We start from the raw sequence: 13,971 nt of genomic DNA, 5'->3' as shown, positions 1-13,971 counted from the left end.
GACATTTCTTCAATGTCTGGATGTGGTGTGTATCCGGATAGGACCGGCCACGTTGCTCCTGGTCTACCTAGTGGACCGAGCCTGGTGATGTGATTATTATGTTTTAGGGCGCCATTAAACCAGAGCAGGTGCTCTTGGTATTTGAGTGGTATTTCCACCTCCTCGAAAGGAGTGTACTCATTAGGAGGTTCCTCTATTTTGTAATAGTGGAAGTCCTTTGTTACAGCGTTAGCTGCTGGAAAGTGTATCCATGAATAGAATACCTCTGTCTGCCGATATTCGTGTGCCTCAATTACGAATATGACTGTACCACCTCTCGGTGTCAGCCCATTTTCTATAAGTTTTAAAGTTATAGATTTCCTTATGTTGACCGGGATGAGTATTGCCTCCGGGTCTTGCTGTAGGAGACTATTGTCAGCCGCTAGGAGTTGAGCTGCTATTCTAGCTGTCTCCCTTTCTTCTTCATTTTCTGACATTCTACTGTCAAGAAGATTTTGTTTATTTGCAGATCAGGTTTCTATGGAAACAAAGATTAGATGCACAATATTTTGGAACAGTGTATCCTTCAACGTTGAATAAACCAAGAACCATACATAGGAGTCTCCTCCTACTAAGTTTGGTGGATTTAACCTTTCACCCACTCCAGACGTCTTTGGAGTATTATGGGGAAAAGGGTCTGTGTGAAAAAGCACGACTGAGTTACTCTAATGTCTTACGTTAGATTTATCGCCTATCCAAACAGTTGGGCGCCATGTAGTGTAGTTCCTATTATCCCAATAGGCTCTGCGCATTGGAATAATATCTTCAATAGTATAGACGTAGGACAGAGGTTAACCAGGTCTTCTATTGTCGATATTAGACTTAAAGTTTAATGTTTGCCAGCTAGCTCAGAGTTCACTAGAAACTTTCTCGAATAGACAAGGAGGAGTTTAACCTCCCTGGATAGACAAGAAGGGATTTAGTTTCTGACAACCATAGAACATGACAACTTTGCTCTCCCCTAATCAAGAGTGTATCTCTAGAGTCGTGTGAAAACAAAAGACAACTTATTTTACTCAGTCAGTTCAGTGCATTCTTAGTTTCACCAGCTTGTAGAGAAAAGGAAGAGACGGGCGTGTTCAATAAAAAGATGTTATTTATTGATCAGTCTCTTTTCTCATACAAGAGAAATGAATCGCTATTATTGCAATACTTATAGTTAAGTAAAGTGCATACAGTAATAACAGAATTATAAAATAATACTGTAAAAGCATTGATATGTTTTCTTAGCCATATGATACTTTAAATGGATAAAATAGATACATACATATATACATTGACTAATCTTACTCAACTGGTGCTTCTAACTACGCCTACCCCAATGTACCTGACCTAAGCCTAATACGTGGGCGGGAGTAGATAAGTAGCAGTTTAAGTTACATTTGTTTTGCCAAGGGTCTGCTTCAAGAATTCTCTACAAAGGGTTATTCAGTTCAGTACTTGGGATTTAGAAGGCTGGAGGGTTGGTATCTCTATCTCAGGTCTTGATATTCCAGCTGCCTGCGAGGGCGGCTTGGAAGCGCCGGAGCTGGATTTCTCGGCAGGAGAATAGGCAGCGTCTCTCTCTCAGCGCGTCAGAAAGGAGGGGCAGCGTCTGTGGGCTTCGCTGTCAGCTGGGCTCCTCGGCAAGTCTCGCTGCTCCAATCTTGTCACCACCTCGTGTGTTTGCTTAAGGCAATGTCGGTATTATTTATACCTGAAAGGTGCCGAGATTGACGTAAGGATGGACATAAATACGTCAATAAGGATGTCATACGAACTGGTCGTTCGCACATTCTTTACTGAAGTTCTCGGTTAAATCAAAACAATGGCTGTGGGGATTTCCCAGGTCGTGGTAGGTTTAATTTGTTTTGAGAACACCGTATGCCTATTAGGGGGCTGGAGGAATAGTGCTTGCCTAATGAGATGGCATGCGCTATGACCTAATCAGATAACGGGCTTCTGTGCCGTTGTTTGGCTAATCAGATAACGGGTTTCTGTGCAGTTGAATGGCTGCTAGTTAATTATTAACCAGACAAGGGTCAGAAATAGGGGGATCGATACAGTACCCATAGTAAATACATCACAAGCCCACACAAATCAGGAGCTCAGTCGAGGCTGAGCAGGTTTGCTTCCTCCACATATCTACTGTCAAAAATTAGCTGCAAGCCTTGATGGAGGTCTTTGTATCCATGAGTTTCTTGAGCGCAATCCCCGTGTAGTTCCTGTGACCAGGAGGCTGCTTTCTCCTCATCTGCTGCTCTGATCAGCCTCTGACCCTTTATAAACAAAAGGTATGTGAACTCGCATTGAAGACCTGCCCGTTTGAAAACACCTCACACACACTAGCTGGCCGGTATGCAAAGTCTTCCCGGCATTTCCCCACTATGATGGACAGCTCAATCAAGGGACCTCAGCGCCATTTGGTGTGGTGACAAAGTTACAGACACATGGTCACTGGAGACAACTCTTCAGTCCCTTACACAGCTGTACTGTATGAAAAAAGCACTATACATTTACCCAATGAGGTAGAGGAATTGCACAAAATGTTGGCCTCTTCTTTGATAAATATGCAGGCCAGGACCCATCCCGGCACGATGCTCATCTTCCTCTGACTCCCTGAGAGTGACCCTGCATAGATTACAATGGGCGCAGCAAAATCTCCGCAAGCATGCAAAATTCTGAGTGTTCGCAGAGATTTCTTGCTGTTTTGCAGAATTTTGTTGAAGGCAACTCCGCAAATTCCGCCCACCCCTAGCATTGAATGGACGCGTTATCAGCATCTGAACCGAGCTAGACGCACACATTAGTTGTTGGTCATCATGGTGACAGACGTGGGTGAGTATTCAAAGGACCCATTATCCAAACCAAGCCGGATGCACACATTGACTGTTGGTCGTCATGGTGACAAAAGCAGGTGTATATTCAAAGTACCCGTTATCCGCATCCGAACCGAGCCGGACACACATATTGGCTGATGGTTGTCTTGGTGACAGACGCAGGTGAGTATTCAAAGAACGCGTTATCCGTATCGTAACCGAGCTGGACGCACACATTGGCTGTTGGCCATCATGGTAACAGACGTGAGTTTCGTTTCCTGTACAAATCAAGTGCAATCTGAATCGGTTACCTCACATCACCAATGTATCAAACTCAAGAGTGTTAGAATGCATATATTTTGAACATTGCAGTAGGCGTGTCTGATGCGTGCAATGTTATAGATTGGACAAAATCGAATAATGAGAAAAACTATGACCTATCGCTTTTGACACATGGAACAGAGTCCCCCTATGTTGCGCAGATATACGTATGTCTGTTCCCAAGACACTTCACTTGCCTGCACTACATGCAACTTTACTGCATTGCAAGATCTCTCTGCTGCTGTCTCTGCATCCTCTGGGAGCTACAATGGCACGTACTGTGGAGAGGGCACCTGCTTTCAGAGAGAGGAGTACCAGACCCTGCTTGACAGCGTCCTTCCACAGTACCGAAAGCTGTGTGGCAAACCAGGGGAGAAGGTGAGTGTTGATTACACCGCATTTTTCATTTGGCCATGTGTAAAAACATGCTCTACTAGCATTGGGATCCCCAAGGACCAGCATGCAAACATAGTTGATGTAAGTCTTACTGTGTGTAGATTTAGCTTCTGGACAGGTACAGTGATGTAGAAGTGTGTGTAGTGGGTTTGACTTTTCTGCACTGTTCTCATGTTTCTGAGGGAGATTTTCACACAGGAAAACTGCCCATAATGATACTTGGCTAACCCTTAGACATTATCTGCCATTCTGACCATGACCTATAATTCCATGTGTGTGATACATTAACATGTAGCATATGGAGTAATGGTGTGTCACCATGTCATCCTTACAGGTCGACGTCCATCTGAAGGTTGAAATTTGGCAGACCATCGTCCAGGCAGTAAGATCCGTGGGGTTTTTCAGACTTCACATCCGCCATTGCCAGAATAGGTGGCAGGACCTCTGTGGCTGGACCCGGAGTATTGCCAGGGTCCAGCTGAAGCTCTCACCTCCTCGCAAAAGGGGTGGAAAACAGACCCTGACCCCCAACATGCTCCGGATACTGACGGTGGTCTTCCCTGACCTGGATGGGCAGTTGAAGGCCAGACAGCAGCAAGGAGGGGGTGAGTATGTGCCATGTTGCAGTACTATGTTTAACAGGCATGTTGCACTCCCTCAGCTTCATACCCTTCTCACAGGCCATCTGTCTGCTAAGACAACACTACTGTGGCCAAAATGTAACTATGCCCCATTAACATATAATGGCCAGGTATGTCCCTTTCCGTCAGTGACATGTGTGTCACTTAGGCGCTGTGTATTGGCTGTAGTCCAATCTCCATGTGCTTAGGGCTATATACAACATGTGTCATGAGTGATGTAATTGGCATGTGTCAGCACATTCACTGATATATGACCCGTACTCAGTGTGGTACATAAATATATGTTCAAAATGGAGCTATTGGTGCACACAGGTGTGCATTAACAATGCTATACATCCATGCAGCAGGTGAGACCAATGTTGATGCCTCAGCCAAATCATATTGATAAGTGGTTGAAATGTATTGTCCCTAAATAGTGTTCTGTGTAATCACATCTATCACATGGACCAAGTACATGTATGCAAACTCAGGCCATCCGAGACACTGGCACATCAGATTTTTGTGTCAGGCAACACTTTCACCATTGTAATGTGAAAGTCCATGGGTCTGACTCATTGACAGTGAGTACATGTGCCAATCTTTGAAAGATACAGGTGGTCAATTTACAAGTCATGGACATACATCTAATATCTGGCTTTTGGTTCAGAAACACAAGACAAGACATGTGTGTATCATCCGATGACTGTGCATACTGGTGGCTTGAACATCTATGTGTATGCTTTCTTCTGGAGAGCTGTAAAATGGTCATGTACACAGTCATTTTTTATTCACATACTTTGATGGCTAATTAGAACAACATGAGCTTGTAAAAGGGTTACAATGCTGTTGAGCACTTAGTATACATGTATAATTAACACATACAGATGTTATCTGAAGCAGTAAATACAGGATTGTGACACAGTGCTCACTGTAAACTTAAGATGTACCGTTCCTGTACCAAGATTCCGTACAGACTGTTCAGCCAGACAGGACAGTGGCATGGTGTGGAACATGATTTTTTTATTTAGAGGATGCAGTATTTGTACTGCATCCAGACAATTAGAGAATTGAAATTCAAGACATAGGTGCCCATCATGATAACTATGGATGGAAGTATGTTTGACAGTACAAAATTACTACTGTGGGCATACCATTTGCTGTGTCAGTTCCTGACTCCCTTGCAGTAGATGAGAAATGTATGTAATGACACATAACCCTCACTAGCATTACAGATCAGACCACCTACAAAACAGGGTTGTAGTTGACATGGTTTGGTGGTATTTGATATACATCTAACCAATCTTTCACATGCCATCATGTGTCTGTGTAGCATATTTTCTTGGCAGACTGACAAGTTTCATGTTCACATATGTGTAAGTATTTCAAACCTGCCAAACAATTATGCATATGCTTGCTCTGTGATGTGCTGTGATGACACTCATGTGTCAAGTCTATGCAGATAACTGATATGAATCTCTATCTCATACCTGTTCAGAGCATCATCAACGGCTACTGGAGGAGACAGTTCCACGGACCAAGGGGAAGCAGCTAGCCACACTGGTTCCAGTGTGGAGGAGGAGGAGGACGGACCCAGTGGCACTGAGGGTGAGGGAGCCACACTGAGGGCGGGTTGAAAACATATACATCTGCTTAGTACAAAAAAAGCTCCATTGATGACTCCCTTGTGGTGGGGGGTGTTCCCATTTCAGAGCCCACAACAACAGAGTCTGCCCTCACCACCATCTCCACCCCCACAGATGATCCCATTCCAAGTGTCATTGACCCTCCAGTGTTAGGTAGCATGTTTCCTTTTGGCCAGGCACTGCACCCCCTGTATCTGTCATCCCTGATGCACTGAGTGTGGAGGCCATGGATTTGCTAAAACACATCCACATGGGGCAGACATCCATGCTGAGTGACCTCAATGCACGTACCAGTCTTTTCACACAATTGTTGTCACACATGGAGGGCATCTCATCAGACATGTCTGTCCTACAGTGATCAAATCAGGCCCTGGCCTCCTCACTGATGACAGCAGTGTCCCTCCTGCAGCAGTCCCTCACCCTTCCTTCCTCTGCCCCATCCACAGTCCACACTACCCTACCTGACCCAAGCACACTCACACAGGCACAAGCGCATACCCCAACAGACACAAGCAGCACACAACCACCCAAAACAAAGTCAAAGCACATATGCATGCACACTCAGGGGACTGACATCACACACACACAGGAGAGAGGGACACGAAAATCACATACCCATCCACAACCACTACGCATTCCTCAGCTATCTCTCCCTCCAAAACCCCTACCCGTGACTCTCCTGCAATCACCATTTCCCAACGGGTCTTCCTCAGTGACCTTGGCCTCTTCCCCACTGATCCTTCACACCACACTAGCAAGGGGAAGAGGAAACCCCCGGCACAGAGAGGAGATACACCCCTGCATGCACACCCTCCTCTAAGAGTAAGAACACCCAGCCCCCCACACGTACATCCCTAGATCAAAGGAGTCCAAAATCCCACACTTCTCTACTAAAATCCACTTCCTCCTGGTTCCAGGCTCACTCTCCCAAAGAACAAACCTCACACCCCATCACAGTTTTACCCACATACTGTTACACCATCCCCAAGGAGGTCAGCCCCCCTTCCACAAGCACTTGCCCTCTAACAGCACCCCCCCTTCAGTCTGCTCCTGACACTGCAGTGGAGCCTCCACCCCCTCAATTTGACCAGTCCACTGCAGTGGAGCCCACACCTCCTCAATCTGACCAGTCAACTGCAGTGGAGCCCCCATACCCTCAATCTGACTAATCCACTGCAGTGGAGCTCGACACAACACTAGATCCCATCCCTGCCAAAATCAAAATCGGTACCCATTGTCCTGTCCCTGTGGTGCCTGCATGCCCCTAAAGATACCCATCCAAGGGGAGATGTCCACCTGTGTTGGCAGTGTAGGCAAGCGATGGAGGATTACTATGCATGACCCCCTCAAAGACTCTCTAAAATGGACTGGTCATTGGCCTTATTGTTCTAATCTTTTTCCCATTACTCCCAAATGCTGAATAAATCAGTTTTTGTTGTTTGTACATTTGCTTTTTGTTTAACAAATATTGTTAATGAGTTAACTGTCATTGATGTGCAAATCTTGTTGTGGGAATACAATGATGTAGTGATGTCATGGACTGCATGTGGTCCATGGCATATGTGTCTTATTATAGTTTGTATCTGAGTCCTCATTGTCTACATTTCCAGGTTTTCATGATCTACATTTTGGACCATGGGGTTGACATGCTTTTTCAACCTACGATCTTTGAATTACACTTTTGCACATAGGTAGTGCTGACTTTTGTACACATGGGCATGCAGAATAGCCCTGTGATGATCAACAAGTCATCTGTCTCATCATTCCAACCGGGTACACATGAGGTTTGACTACGTGCACATGACTTTAGACACACCCATGTAAACAAAGTATGCTGTGACTTGTAAGTGTTTGAGCCATGTCTGAGTGTCATTATTACCTGGTGGACCACTGCAAAGAACAAGCTTGCCACAGCTGACCTTCCACTGTAGGTAAATCACCTCATGGCAGTGTGTAAATCTGTAACATATTCTGAGCCAATTACTGCTCACTATCAACACATTGTACCCTGCCCTGTAGCCTGATGCCAACATGTCTTATTTGTAGGTCTCTTTGATGGATTTCAGGATTTTGAGACGATGTTAAAGTGCTACATGTGTCCAATGTATATTTCATTATGCACATGCACTCCATACTAAACATGTGTTATGTCTAGCTATGTGTATTGTGTTTATGAGACACAGATCCCACAACCACCCATGGTGTTGTGAACAGTGCATTAATATTAGCTTACACATTTGCCTGTGCATTGGAGCCTACTGGTAGCAGTTGTTGTATCCTCTATCTGGTGAGCCATGTGTCTTCCAAGTCTGCTGCAGTACACACAACATTGGCAATTTGACATTAGTGAGGATCTGCACCTAATGCATCTTCTGTAGGTGAATGCAGAGTTGGTGTGATAGACATGCAAACAAGTTGACAGTGTAAATGGTCTGATCTTGTGTTGTGTGCAACACACCAAGGCCACACATGGTGACCGTCTCATACATTGGTGTTGGTCCATGCTTTTCTACACAGCAAGTAGGAATGTTGTCTCCACATATAGCACAGACAGCTGTGACACAACCACTTCATGTTTGTTGTAGTGGGAGGCTCATGATTCTATTTTGTGTGTCTGTGGACTAGTGCAGTCTCCTCTGTGCTTCATTCTACACCAACACACCACAATGTCATCCGTCTGTGACTCCTGCTGCCCTGTACGGTTTGAGTATGTGTTGTGGTGGAAAGATGCTGTGAATTTGTGTCCCATACATATGTGTGTCTGGCACCTCTTGTTCAACAATCAAATGTATGTGTCCAAGCATATGGCGTGCCGGGTGTACTTTCCTGATACAAAGATTGCCACATTGGTCATACAAAACAGTACACCCATGTTTGTATTGTGATCACAATGATGGGTGGTCAATAATGGATTCCTCGTCATACAGCCAGTGATCCACACTGACACTGTCATGGCTGCCTGTGCAATGTCACCTGTCAAATGAGGTTTTGATGAGGCACAGTGCTGCTGATCAAGGTGGGTGGTGTTTAGACAGGCCAAATGTTACTAGGCTCCTGGCAAGGCCCCTATCTACAAGGAGGGCTCGCATTACCGGCCATGCCCTATGAGTAATGTTTGGGTATGTGAGATGACAGTGGTTTTTGCGAGGCACGTGACACAGTGCGCAAAAGTGAGTGTGCTCAAAACTATGTCCCCATCCTTATTTGGCATCACAGGGGCTCAGCTGTGGCCTTGATGGTACTTCAGAAGAGAGTCACTTTCTTGATGTATTAGTTGGTGTTCCATCAAGCTTGTTCCGCATGTGACTCTAGTGTACCCGCTCATCAAACAAAGCCTGATTGCCCACATTCACTGTCCATACTCTATATGGAATGCTTCCAGATTGTACTGAACAGGCACATATTAAGCATGGGCATAAAATCCGTTCCGCTCGCGGAATGTGCGGATTTTCGGTAAATTCGCAATCCGCGAATTCTCGCAAATTTGCCAAAAATTCGCAAATTCGTACGCAGCGGATTTTTTTGCTTGGTCGCACTTGACAAATACAATATTGCGGCACGCGGCGCTCACTTACCGTCATTCAGCTTTTGAAGAGTTGTTTTTCTCCATGTTTGCGTGTGCTGCGCCATTTTGGATCTTGCTGCGTGATCCCGTGGGACTTTGTCGACCACGATTACCTCATCGCGGCCCGCCACCTTGCACAGCGAGAGTTTGTCAACGCGAGTATGTCATAAAGGCCCGTGATCACGCATCGCGGGAGTAAACAATTGCGAACACGTAGATGCGGCGGGCAGCAACAATCTCGCGCTCGCGAAATTGCAAAATTTGCAATTCTGCACAAGAAATCCACCAGCAGGCAGCATAAACCTTCTGAAAATGATGATTTTTATCAGAATAACTCCTCAGGTTGACACTTGCCTGCGCTTTTTTTTGCAAGGAGTCCATTTTGGGGGGGGGTGGTGGGGTGGGAGGAAGGAAGTGCCCCACAGTCTCCAACTTCTTGTTCCGGTCCAGCAGGCTCCTCCCAGTGCTTTGTTCATGTCCTGGTCACTTTGATTTGGATCTTGACCTGGAAGGATTACTTTTTGTGGATGCTGCTGGATATTTGGATTTGAGGCCTTTTTGACTTTCTTTGGATCACCTTTGGCTTAGAAATTTCACAAGTAAGTTTGTTTGGGGCATTACAGTTCCTGCAACTACAATTTTGGAACTTTTTCAGAACATTAAATAAAATATATTGTGGGTAGCCACAGTATCCAGTGGGACCAGGGTGCATGATACAACTGTTTTGTTGAATTTCAACATGATTGAGGGCATGGATGGCATTGGATTGTGGTGATTTTTGTGTGTTTTTCGATTTTTTGGCTGTTGTTGGGGCCTTTTGCCCAGGGGTACTCAGTGGTGCATGGACTGAGTCTTTCTATGGGGTCTCTTTAATGTAAACATCATGGAGGGCATGAATGGCATTGGATTGTGGTGATTTTTGTGTGTTTTTCGATTTTTTGGCTGTTGTTGGGGCCTTTTGCCCAGGGGTACTCAGTGGTGCATGGACTGAGTCTTTCTGTGGGGTCTCTTTAATGTAACCATCATGGAGGGCATGGATGGCATTGGATTGTGGTGATTTGTGTGTGTTTTTTGACTTTTTGGGGTGGGATGGGGGCCTGTCCATGTGGGTGGGGGCCATTTTGAGGCCTGGTCCAGGCAGGGTCTGGCCATGTGGGTGGGGGTCTAGGGGCCATTTTGAAGCCAGGCAGTGTGCTTTGTTGTGCCATAGGCCTGCTCCCAGTCTGCCATGCTTTCATCCATTATGCCCAGGGGTACTCAGTGGTGCGTGGACGAGTCTTTCTGTGGGGTGTCTTGAATTTCAACATGATTGAGGGCATGGATGGCATTGGATTGTGGTGATTTGTGTGTGTTTTTCGATTTTTTGGCTGTTGTTGGGGCCTTTTGCCCAGGGGTACTCAGTGGTGCATGGACTGAGTCTTTCTGTGGGGTCTCTTTAATGTAAACATCATGGAGGGCATGGATGGCATTGGATTGTTTTGATTTTTGTGTGTTTTTCGATTTTTGGGCTGTTGTTGGGGCCTTTTGCCTAGGGGTACTCAGTGGTGCATGGACCGAGTCTTTCTGTGGGGTCTCTTGAATGTAAACATCATGGAGGGCATGGATGGCATTGGATTGTGGTGATTTTTGTGTGTTTTTCGACTTTTTGGGGTGGGATGGGGGCCTGTCCATGTGGATGGGGGCCATTTTGAGGCCTGGTCCAGGCAGGGTCTGGCCATGTGGGTGGGGGTCTAGGGGCCATTTTGAAGCCAGGCAGTGTGCTTTGTTGTGCCATAGGCCTGCACCCAGTCTGCCATGCTTTCATCCATTATGCCCAGGGGTACTCAGTGGTGCATGGACCGAGTCTTTCTGTGGGGTGTCTTAAATTTCAACATGATTGAGGGCATGAATGGCATTGGATTGTGGTGATTTTTGTGTGTTTTTCAATTTTTTGGATATTGTTGGGGCCTTTTGCCCACGGGTACTCAGTGGTGCATGGACCGAGTCTTTCTGTGGCGTCTCTTGAATGTAAACATCATGGAGGGCATGGATGGCATTGGATTGTGGTGATTTTTGTGTGTTTTTTTACTTTTTGGGGTGGGATGAGGGCCTGTCCATGTGGGTGAGGGCCATTTTGAGGCCTGGTCCAGGCAGGGTCTGGCCATGTGGGTGGGGGTCTAGGGGCCATTTTGAAGTCAGGCAGTGTGCTTTGTTGTGCCATAGGCCTGCACCCAGTCTGCCATGCTTTCATCCATTATGCCCAGGGGTACTCAGTGGTGCATGGACTGAGTCTTTCTGTGGGGTCTCTTTAATGTAAACATCATGGAGGGCATGGATGGCATTGGATTGCGGTGATTTTTGTGTGTTTTTCGACTTTTTGGGGTGGGATGGGGGCCTGTCCATGTGGATGGGGGCCATTTTGAGGCCTGGTCCAGGCAGTGTCTGGCCATGTGGGTGGGGGTCTAGGGGCCATTTTGAAGCCAGGCAGTGTGCTTTGTTGTGCCATAGGCCTGCACCCAGTCTGCCATGCTTTTATCCATTATGCCCAGGGGTACTCAGTGGTGCATGGACCGAGTCTTTCTGTGGGGTGTCTTGAATTTCAACATGATTGAGGGCATGGATGGCATTGGATTGTGGTGATTTTTGTGTGTTTTTCGATTTTTTGGATGTTGTTGGGGCCTTTTGCCCAGGGGTACTCAGTGGTGCATGGACCGAGTCTTTCTGTGGCGTCTCTTGAATGTAAACATCATGGAGGGCATGGATGGCATTGGATTGTGGTGATTTGTGTGTGTTTTTTTACTTTTTGGGGTGGGATGGGGGCCTGTCCATGTGGGTGGGGGCCATTTTGAGGCCTGGTCCAGGCAGGGTCTGGCCATGTGGGTGGGGGTCTAGGGGCCATTTTGAAGCCAGGCAGTGTGCTTTGTTGTGCCATAGGCCTGCTCCCAGTCTGCCATGCTTTCATCCGTTATGCCCAGGGGTACTCAGTGGTGCGTGGACCGAGTCTTTCTGTGGGGTGTCTTGAATTTCAACATGATTGAGGGCATGGATGGCATTGGATTGTCGTGATTTGTGTGTGTTTTTCGATTTTTTGGCTGTTGTTGGTGCCTTTTGCCCAGGGGTACTCAGTGGTGCATGGACTGAGTCTTTCTGTGGGGTCTCTTTAATGTAAACATCATGGAGGGCATGGATGGCATTGGATTGTGGTGATTTTTGTGTGTTTTTCGATTTTTGGGCTGTTGTTGGGGCCTTTTGCCCAGGGGTACTCAGTGGTGCATGGACCGAGTCTTTCTGTGGGGTCTCTTGAATGTAAACATCATGGAGGGCATGGATGGCGTTGGATTGTGGTGATTTGTGTGTGTTTTTCGACTTTTTGGGGTGGGATGGGGGCCTGTCCATGTGGATGGGGGTCATTTTGAGGCCTGGCCCAGGCAGGGTCTGGCCATGTGGGTGGGGGTCTAGGGGCCATTTTGAAGCCAGGCAGTGTGCTTTGTTGTGCCATAGGCCTGCAACCAGTCTGCCATGCTTTCATCCATTATGCCCAGGGGTACTCAGTGGTGCATGGACCGAGACTTTCTGTGGGGTGTCTTGAATTTCAACATGATTGAGGGCATGGATGGCATTGGATTGTGGGGATTTTTGTGTGTTTTTCGATTTTTTGGATGTTGTTGGGGCCTTTTGCCCACGGGTACTCAGTGGTGCATGGACCGAGTCTTTCTGTGGCGTCTCTTGAATGTAAACATCATGGAGGGCATGGATGGCATTGGATTGTAGTGATTTTTGTGTGTTTTTCGACTTTTTGGGGTGGGATGGGGGCCTGTCCATGTGGGTGGGGGCCATTTTGAGGCCTGGTCCAGGCAGGGACTGGCCATGTGGGTGGGGGTATAGGGGCCATTTTGAAGCCAGGCAGTGTGCTTTGTTGTGCCATAGGCCTGCACCCAGTCTGCCATGCTTTCATCCATTATGCCCAGGGGTACTCAGTGGTGCATGGACCAAGTCTTTCTGTGGGGTGTCTTGAATTTCAACATGATTGAGGGCATGGATGGCATTGGATTGTGGTGATTTTTGTGTGTTTTTCGACTATTTGGGGTGGGGTGGGGGCCTGTCCATGTGGGTGGGGGCCATTTTGAGGCCTGGTCCAGGCAGGGTCTGGCCATGTGGGTGGGAGTCTAGGGGCCATTTTGAAGCCAGGCAGTGTGCTATGTTGTGCCATAGGCCTGCACCCAGTCTGCCATGCTTTCATCCATTATGCCCAGGGGTACTCAGTGGTGCATGGACCGAGTCTTTCTGTGGGGTGTTTTGAATTTCAACATGATTGAGGGCATGGATGGCATTGGATTGTGGTGATTTTTGTGTGTTTTTCGATTTTTTGGGATGTTGTTGGGGCCTTTTGCCCAGGGGTACTCAGTGGTGCATGGACCGAGTCTTTCTGTGGCGTCTCTTGAATGTAAACATCATGGAGGGCATGGATGGCATTGGATTGTGGTGATTTGTGTGTGTTTTTTGACTTTTTAGGGTGGGATGGGGGCCTGTCCATGTGGGTGGGGGCCATTTTGAGACCTGGTCCAGGCAGGGTCTGGCCATGTGGGTGGGGGTCTAGGGGCCATTTTGAA

This window comes from Lissotriton helveticus, chromosome 8, assembly GCF_964261635.1.
Source record: "Lissotriton helveticus chromosome 8, aLisHel1.1, whole genome shotgun sequence".
NCBI classification, from domain to species: domain Eukaryota; kingdom Metazoa; phylum Chordata; class Amphibia; order Caudata; family Salamandridae; genus Lissotriton; species Lissotriton helveticus.
The sequence above is the reverse complement of the archived record's forward strand: the minus strand, read 5'-3'. Positions refer to the sequence as shown.